Raw genomic sequence first — 9,824 nt, forward strand, 5'->3', positions numbered from 1 at the left:
AAAATTTGCATAAAGTTAGGACGTATTTTCTGTTCTCTGGCAATAATGTCTGCAGATGACCACCGCATGTCACTCAGACTTAATTGGTTGTATAAATTAATTTGGCTAACAGGCAATGCAAGCCACTTTAAAAATTATCTTGAAAGCAATCACCTACTCTTTATGCTAGCCTTTAAAAGAATATTGTTTTTTATCTAAAACTAATCATAAAGGGCTCTTTTAATGTAAGAATGCTGTTCCTTTAGAGTATATATTCTTTATATGAGGTAATTATTATGGTCATTATTGAAATAATAGTAATATCACCAGTGAGAGAGAGACCCATCATAGGTGCAAGAACACCAAAAAAGCTATCTATCATCTTCTTTCCTGTAAGAGAAATGGAAAGGGACCATATGTTGACTCCTGTTAATGCCACATCAGTCTTGTTTATCTTTACACAGCTGGAGTGCTGAAGACACTTGTGTTTTAATAAATTGTTTGGTAGACCAGTTACTCTTATGTAAACAAACTACTAGCCATGGTCTTGAATAGCTGTTTTTGATGGCATTGTCTGAGAGATGTGTTATAATATATAATTTGATCTCTGTCCTGCAGGAATCCAGAAAGAGTGAGAGGGTGTGTATGGAAGAGAAAACATAATAAATCAACTTTGCTGTAGATGGCCAAGTTTATCAGCTTAAAAATTTGCCCCCCCCCCACGTCCCCTAAGTCCCCTGCATCTACACTGAAAGTTGTCGCCTTGCCCAAGGACCTCCAACATAATAGGGTGCAGCTAATAACTGAACCGAAAAGAGATATTCACTAACTTTCTTCCTGCAACCAAAGAGGAAGGGGAAGAACACACAGCTAATTGATAAACCTCCAGCAGCCCAGCACGGTGTACCAGTAATGACTGGTAACGTTACTGATTAGTTGACCACGTGTGTTAGGGCACCATAAGGAAGTGGATGAGGCCCTGTGATTAGCTGGTGGTTTCGTATCCCCAGGGATTTTGATGCTTTCTTTTATTCATCTGTGCTCTTCTGCGCTGAGTGGATCGTGGTACGATGATGCTATTTCCGGGTGCTGGTGAGGCAGCGGGGGGAGGGGGAGGAAGAGGAGAAAGAGATTGAGATTAGAACGAGCTGGAGACGGAGTTGCTTGGGTTGAAAATAATAGCTATTTTTGGCCCTTTTCATGCTCTGGAAATTCTTCCACCTGGATATAAAGAGAAGTGGGTTGGGGGAACTGCAGGTAAGATAGACAGGCGGCAGCTAGTGGCAGCTGTTTGTGTTGTGCGGGGGGGCAGGAAATGGTGCGCGCGCGCTCCTGAATTGCGGATGTGCGCCTGGGCGAGTTGATAAATGTGAAGGGGAATGGGAGAGTCGGCGAGTGGTTTATAGTTAATTTGGCTATTTAGCTGACGGTAGGGGGAGTGGGGTGCATGCCTTCTGCGCATGATCTAGGAGTTAACACAGAGGCGGATCAGGTAGCGAGTGAGGTTGTATCTTGCTCTCTGGTATCCTCCCCTTGCATTCCCTTGGGTTGCTGTGAAGTCCTTGTTTTCCTTGCAGTCTTCTGTAGCACTTTGTGCCTTCAATTTGGAGAGTGTGTGGTGGTAGTTCAGCTGGGCTTGAATGAAATTTTTGCCTGAGCAGTTGCATGGGAGGGGACTGATGTTCTTGCAGACTGTCTTTCATAAGCATGTGTGTGCCTCTGGGAAAAAGGTGAAAAGACAGGTCACTGGGGAAAAAGCTTCTAGCTCTGAGGTTTATCTTTAGCAAGCCTGTAGGTTCTGACTTACGGGGGGAATGCAAGTTATGAACACATCTTTCACAGGCAGCTTTCTGGACATCAGCAACACCTAAGTGATAGTCAGAGAGTCAGACAAGTTTTGGCAGTCTCTTCACAACATCCCAGATCTGAGCCCCTGGCAAGCAGCAAACTTCTCTAGATAACAGATCAGGTTGGCAGATGGGTGTCTGCCCTGTAGCAGGGAGTTTCCCACTACAACACTCACCACCTCCAGGTGGTCTGAAGAGACTCACCACTTCCTCCAGGTGGTTGTCATGCTAGTATGGCTTTGTGAGTGGTATAACATGCATAATAACCTAGCGATACATATACTGAAAAATACCTGGGTGCTATACAGTGAGAAGGTCTAGTGACTTCATTTTTGACAGCATGACAGAATGAGAGGCTCGCAATGCTGAGATATCCCCATTCAGCCAATGCTGCTGAAGTAATGGGGATTAAGTAGGAATACTTCTTTAGATAATGGTGAATGTGATTTGTTAAAAAGTAACTGAAGGTTAGCACATAGTTCCTAGAAAGCAGTAGATGCTTTATTTATATTTTTTTATTGTATACTTATGTTGTTGTTCAGAAATAATTTAATTATTGGAACATACATTGACTTAAAGCTCTTGTGTGAATGGTAAACCATGATTTGAAAAATATGGTTTTGGTGATTGTTTTTTTCTGTTCCTCAGTATGTGTTAAAATGTCTAGAACTGTATAATAGATTGATGTAGATTGCATAACAAGCTTTTTATGTTTCAAGTCATTGTCAGAAAATGAGTTTTTGAAATGAGTTAAATGAGTTTGAGAAGATCAAAAGCAAATAATCGTGGTAAGTCTCAAATCAAATGCAGTATTATCTGTTTGAATCCATGTGGTCCGAACAGTAATGGAGTCTGACAACATGTAAATAAACCAAAGCTTTATCGAGGCAGTAGGAAAGACTGAACAACAGTGTGTCCGTGCAGTGACTCACCTAATCACTGATAGCAAACACAGGTTCATAAGCAATGTCATGGCTCCACTGGACTGCCAGGGATGTTTGGCAACCTGCCTATGCTGCTGCTGATGTCAGTCAGAGAGCAGGGTGTTGGCAGTCTATCTAGTCTGCTGATATTGGTAACAGGGCAGGGTGTCGATCCATTATGTGGATCTAAAAACCCATGTTGAAAACTGATGTAGTCTCTGTGCAGGTGGTGCAACTGACATTTGTTATCATAATTAATTTTTTCTGGGAAAAGGCCCCGCCCCCTCCCCTGGAGTTAAACTGTGTCTAGCTTGATCCAAGTGGTGTTTTTAAAGTGTAAAGGAAAGGCATCTTCAGAATCAAGGAGGGCTGAGAGAGAAGTTAAGATTCTTGAGCTTTCAGTATATGATTAAGTTGAACTGTTACATTTACAAATTAATGCTGTATTGAGGCAGGCATCATGCAGAGATGTCTATGGTTGCTCTTTCCTTTTGGATGCTTACATGTGTTTCACACATCATTTGTGGTTTCATTTGTGAACAGAGGATTGTTGGGACAGGAAAAGCTAGCAATTGCATTTTCTTTTGTAAATTTGGATCCCCTCCTGTGGGGAAGTGTGGAGGGGTTTCGTTAGATGGAGATATGTTGTTGAATTAGTCAGGCCCAAAGGAATCTCAAGGCCACTTCGAGAAGCTGAGAACAGAATCTGCTGTGAGAAAGAGGGGCGTTTCTTCATTAACAGGGCCTCAGCATGGCGTGAGTCGTCGGACCTATCGTCGGTGGGGCTCCAGCGTGTGGACTGCCCATGATACTCATTTAGCGAATCCATGCTTGGAGCGTGGACGCGTGATTAGAGAATAGTTGCGTATATAAGGAGGCTTGTTTCTGTACTAAATGGCTTTGCGTGATTCACATTGAATCGGAATGCTGAGTCCTTTATCGTTCCAACAGGGAAGACAGCTAATAGCAAAGACTACCAGAATACTGTGAACCCCAAAGGACAGTTTCCTGGGCTGATAATGTGGAAACTGTAAATTCAGATTAATGCTCACCAGTAGCAGCTTATGCTGTTATGCCCTTTGGCTTCATTGCCAGTTCTGTGCAGCAATCAGTAGACAGTACCATGCTTTTTCCCCTTCTAAAATCAGTGTTGCTACCCAACTGTATTTCTTCTTTTATATCCCTCTGTCTTATCAAACAAAATATCTTGCTCTTGTGAATAGCTAGCTCCTTGTATCCAGGTATGTTTTGCTATCTTCCTAAATTCAAGAATGAAGTCTAATGACTTCATTTCCAGTTTTCTATTGATGCCTAACAAACATTGTGCTTTCATATAACAGACTAGAAAAGCTTATGCCAGGTCTTTCTAGAGACTGACTCGTATAAAGGTTATAGTACTGACTTTGAAGCTCAAGTGATAAAGGCAAAGAATTAGCAAACAGCAGGGTTCAGCATCACAGTCTGTCAGACTTTAATGTTCTAGTTATAGCAGGAAGCACCTTAACTGGGAAGGCACAACAAAATGCAGGAGTTGAAAGCAAGACATTTGGTAAGAGAATGAAATATTTAAGTGTGATACTATCACTGAGGTGCATGACAGGATTGGAGATAAGTGATCTAGAAGACAAACAACATAAATAGATGGGCATGCACCCTGCCATCACAGATGGCTTTGGTTGCTGCAGACAGCCAAGTGTGTGTGTGGGGTTTTTTTGTTTGTTTTTTTGTTGTTGTCGGGTTGGTTTTTTGTTTGTTTTTGTTTGTTTGTTTTTGTTTTGTTTTTTAAGTTTTTTTGAATACCCTCTCAACATGCTTCCTGTGGCTAGCAGACTGTACTGTTGTTTTTTACTAGCAAGTTGGTCTCACGGCAGGTTGGAGTATCTATTTGCAGTACTTTTCAGATGGTGATAAAACATTGGACGCTTTCTGAGCCACGTGGAAAACTCTTGTCCTTCACTGGAGGGTTGCTGCAACCAGGAGCAGCTTTAGCAGTGCAGTTTCTCTCCTCTTATTCTTAGGCAAGTGGTAACTCCTCCTCTCCATCACAGGAGAAAACTTGTACACGTTGAATTATGCATAAAACCACACTAAGCAGGTGCTGCAAGTGTACTGTGCAAACTTGAATGTCAGGCACTAAAGCCACTAGCTATTGCTTTGCTGCATTTCTCGGACATGAAATAAAAGTCCTGTAATGCCTGCCACTTAGTATTGTAGGTGAAATGAAGGTGGCACATTCATGCATTGAGGTTTTGGTTGGATGGAGCAAATCAGTTAAATATCAGTTAAATGGTGATTAAAATTATTTCTAGAAGTTCTGGTTCATGTTCAGTCCGAGTACATCCTTAGAGCTGTTGGCTTATCTAGCTCCTTGTTTTGAAGTGGTGTAGCTTACTGAAAATGCCAAAAAAACCCAAACAAACAAACAACCCCAAAAAACCCCACAAACCACAAACCGTAAGGTTCACTCCTCCCACCTGCTTGCTTATGTAAAAACACGCACAAGAAAAAAACCTCACACCTGAAACAACTGGAAGGATATTTTTAAATAGTGCTTTTATCACTGACTGTTATCTGGATTTAACCATCCACTTCAGACCTGACAGGAACTCTTTTTTGAGCTGAGTTATTTCTAGGTCGATCATGAAGTGGAGAAGTGTTCTAATATTTTTTGTAAAATGTAACTTAAACTAGTAGGCCAAAAGTTAATATTTACATGTATCCAAGTATTGGCTGTTTGTCAGCGATGTCTGTGGTAGGTTGACCTTGGCTGGCTGCAAGGTGTCCACCAAGTTGTTCTGTCAGTCTCCATCAACAGGACAGGAAGAAAATATGATGAAACGCTCGTGGGGTTGAGAAGGGCAGGGAGATTACTTACCAATTACCATCACAGACAAAACAGACTTGACTTGGGGAAATTAATTAACTGGATTGGGTTTTTGCTTGTAGGCAAGTGGTTGGAGAAAGATCTCTTACTATATAGTGGTAAGACTAAATCTGTGAGCATCTTCTCTTTAGTGCAGACAACCTGCTAGATGTTTGGATAAAATGTAGTCACAGAACTAATGGAGGCTGGCTGCAACTATATCAACTTGGACAAAGGCATTTCCTCTTGGAGCATAAAGTTAGTATAGTTTCTTCTTTGCCATCCAGAGATGGAGCTGGCATAAGAACATCTAAAGAAGAGGGCCTTTACTCAGAATAAAATACCTGTCACATCAGTCCTCAGAGCCAGTCTCTGCTGTGGCTCTTAAGAGTAACGTAGCACAGTGGACCAGCCTCACATAGCTGAATGAGGAACACCAGACAGAGGTGGTGATCTTGCTGTTCTCTTAGTCATGGTCCATTCCTAGTTCTCCTCACTCCTCTGTATTGCACTGTGTACTTCTCAGCTCTGGCAGAATCCTGGGCCTAGTGACATCTAAACAGTCTGTGTTCAGTTGTAAATAGGCTATCGTGGTGTTTCATATTTGATATTTCTTGTCTCAAATCACTTTCCAGATGTTCCCTACTGTGCTGTATTAAAAGCTTATGCCCCTTATTGAGTGTGGAGTGTTACTAAATGACTCCTTTTGTTCCTCAGGATGATTTTGACTGGGTTTCTTGGAAGAAAACTATATTTTAGGACCTTTTTTCTGTAGCATAGCCTAAAATATGACATCCCATCTAGTGGAAGTTAAAAGCCACCCTGAGGGCTCTTCCTTCTTGCTCCCCCTCACAGGTTCCAAGTTAAACTATATTTACTTCCTAGTACCAGTTTAACAAGATCTGAGGATAAGGGGTGAAGGCTGTTAAAGAGCTTGTCACGGAGGCACCCCAAAAATCAATTTAGGCAGACAATAAGCTCTAAACAGATTTTATTCGAACCAGAACTGTTTAGCTAAGAAACCAACTAGAAATGAGGTTTATCCAAAATTACTCAGTACTCCAACCACATTATAAAACACAGGTTTGGAGACCCATTAGGAGTTCAGTTACTACACATTTCATTGGTCAAAGGCCCTGGAACAGGCTGCCCAGGGCAGTGGTGGAGTCACCATCCCTGGAGGTGTTTAAAAGGTGTTTAGACGAGGTTCTTAGGGACATGATTTAGTGCTAGAGTTAGGTTATGGTTGGACTTGATCCTGAGGGTCTCTTCCAACTGAAATGATTCTATGATTTATGCTATTATTCTGCAGAGCTTCCCAGGCATATAAGCCTCTGGGTTTTGCCAGGGTCATGGGCACAGTGCTGACAGAGGGCAGCTTCATCATAACAGGTTGGCCCACATGCATTTTTAGTGGAGGCTGGCCCTAGTCGAATTCAACCCTAGTTGAATCTGAGCTGTGGTCATTTATGGTAGTGGTCCAGAAGCTTCTCTCAACCAAGGCATTTCATTGGTCAAAGGCCCTGTCTGTCAACCAAGGGGCATGTGCATGACCATAGTGGTCCATCAGCCTAGAAGTTTCTGTTGCTTTTGGGGGGGAATGCATCTGCCACAGAGCTTTTCCACGGTGCAGCTTTGTTTTATGTTACGTTTGTTCAAATACTTGTTCGCACAGTATCTTTGCCTATTTGCCTTCAGGTAATGCTGATACAGTAACTTGAGCTGCTTTTGAAAATTTTTACGTTTTAACTAAACTATGGCATAGCCTGGTTGGAACTTTTATTTCTCTGTCTAAATATGAGAATATGCTCTCAAATATTAGTTTGTCAATGACTATTATTAGAAGAACATTGTGGGTTAAAATCTAAAATAAGAGAAGTTACATCAAGGATTAATTGGACCCTGCTTTGTCGTCTTCAAATGAAAATGAAGTCTTTTCTGTTGCCTTTTTGCATAATAAAACAACTGATATTCTCTCTTGGAAGCATTCCTTAGGTGGGCAGCCATTTTTTTGTTCTACATCCCTGCCAGACTAATGAATTTATGTATTCTATACTGACCGGTTCACAAATAGCTGAGAAACACTAACATATGACACACGTAAAATAAATCACCTGAAAAATAGACATGGTCAAGACAACTTCCTTGGTCCAGACAGAATAAGATTCTGGATTGCCGCTTAAAAGTTGAAAATTAAAATAGACCATGTACATAAAGTGATGGAATAACCTCATTTGAAATTACTTTATGGCTGTCAAGTGTATCTGCAATTCAGGAAAAGGTTGGGACAACATGTTTATGGAGGTTTTTTTGTTTTGTTTTGCTTGGTTTTTTTTCTAGACACTTACATTACATCATGGCTAAGTATTGTAGGCCCAGTTGTGTGTTGAAATCTACCCCGAGTTATCCAAAACTAGCACTTGAGCAGAATACAAATGCTGGATTAATCAAAAGGTAAGAGAGAACTAAATCACTTTCTTTCCCTTTCCCTCCCCCTCCCCCTCTCCCTCCCCCTCTCCTATTCTCTACCCCCACCCCCATCTTGCAAAATTAAAGAAGGTCAAATGGATAATTGGCAACACATTATCTTTTCCTTTGGAGGTCTTGGCTCAGTTAATTTAGGACCCTCCTTTTGACAATTTGCTTACAGGGCTGCCTTATTGCCTTTTTTACTTTGCACTGAAAATTTGCAGAGAGAGAGCTGATTGGCATACTGCCAACACCATTCCTGACTTGACCCTTGGGAGGCAGTCCTGAAGGACAAAGGAGTCCAGGAAGGCTGGTCTCTCTTCAAGAAGATAATCTTAGAGGCGCAGGACTAGGCTGTCTCCGTGTGCCAGAAGGCAAGCTGACGGCGAAGAAGGCCGGCCTGGCTGAACAGAGAGCTGCGGCTGGAACTTAGGAATGAAAAGAGAATTTATAACTTTTGGAAGGAGGGGCAGGCTACTCAAGAGGAATACAAGAATTCTGTGAAGTTATGCAGGGAGAAAATTAGAAAGGGCCAAAGCTCAACTAGAGCTGAGCCTGGCCACTGCTGTAAAAGGAAACAAGAAGTGTTTCTATAAATATATTAAAAACAAGAGGAGGGCTAAGGAGAATCATCATCCCCTGATGATTGTGGGGGGAAACACAGTGACAGAAGATGAGGGAAAGGCTGAGGTACGAAATGCCTTCTTTGCCTCAGTCTTTAATAGTCAGAACAGCTGTGCTCCGGGTACCCAGGCCCCTGAGCCAGAAGACAGGGATGGGGAGCAGAATGAAGCCCCAATAATTCAAGGGGAAATGGTTAGCGACCTGCTACACCACTTGGACACCCACAAGTCTATGGGGCCAGATGGGATTCACCCAAAGGTGCTGAGGGAGCTGGCAGAGGTGATCACTGAGCCACTTTCCATTATCTATCAGCAATCTTGGCTAACTGGGGAGGTCCCAGTTGACTGGAAGTTGGCAAATGTGACACCCATTTACAAGAAGGGCCAAAAGGAGGATCCGGGGAACTACAGACCCGTCAGTCTGACCTCGGTGCTGGGGAAGGTCATGGAGCAGATGATCCTGAGTAACATAACACGGCACATACAAGAGAACCATATGATCAGGCCCAGTGTCCTAGTTTTGTTAAAAAACAAGTTTCACTTTTAGTGAATTTGCCTGTCAGCTAAAGCCTTTATATTAGCTGCATTTTCCTGGAGAACCAGATACGTTTTGGTAAACATAGCAATGAAACGCAAACTTATTGATAACAAATGGATACAGGTCTCGCAAGAGGGGCAACAAGAAACAGGTAACCAAGAAACTGACCAACGAAGTATAATATCCCATTCACGTGAATACTTCATATAAAAGTGGGAGATCACGAGGATCTTGTCCCTTTTTTTCCCTTCTGCTTATGGCCGACATTAGGAGAGGACCTTGCTAGTCGTCCCTGCAAACTGAGGCCTAGTGACAGACTGAATCCAGCTCCGGTTGGCTGCAGAGGCCAGTCCAGGACTTTGGGTGCCGGCTCTGCAGTTGCTGAGGAGACTTTCAAGATTGGTTTTGTATATTTTGTATTATTTTCTCTGTTCTTATTAGTAACATTAGTAAAACATTTTTAACTTTTCCAACTCTCTTCTCTCTGTCCTTCTTTCCCTCCCGATCGCCTGTCCTGAGTGGGAAGGGGGGAGGGGGGGGGACCGAAGGGGGAAGGGGGGGGAGAGGAGGTTAACAATACAT

The 9,824-nt window shown here is 42.4% G+C and overlaps 1 long non-coding RNA gene across 1 annotated transcript; it reads left to right on the forward strand.

The window, feature by feature from the left end:
* Positions 1-1,096: 1,096 nt before the first annotated feature.
* On the forward strand, positions 1,097-9,590 carry LOC136114651 (uncharacterized). The gene is made up of 3 exons (XR_010653117.1): positions 1,097-1,236; positions 7,953-8,066; positions 9,513-9,590. It is a non-coding gene; the product is annotated as an uncharacterized lncRNA (long non-coding RNA).
* Positions 9,591-9,824: the final 234 nt, after the last annotated feature.

Source organism: Patagioenas fasciata, chromosome W (genome assembly GCF_037038585.1).
Source record: "Patagioenas fasciata isolate bPatFas1 chromosome W, bPatFas1.hap1, whole genome shotgun sequence".
Lineage (NCBI taxonomy): Eukaryota > Metazoa > Chordata > Aves > Columbiformes > Columbidae > Patagioenas > Patagioenas fasciata.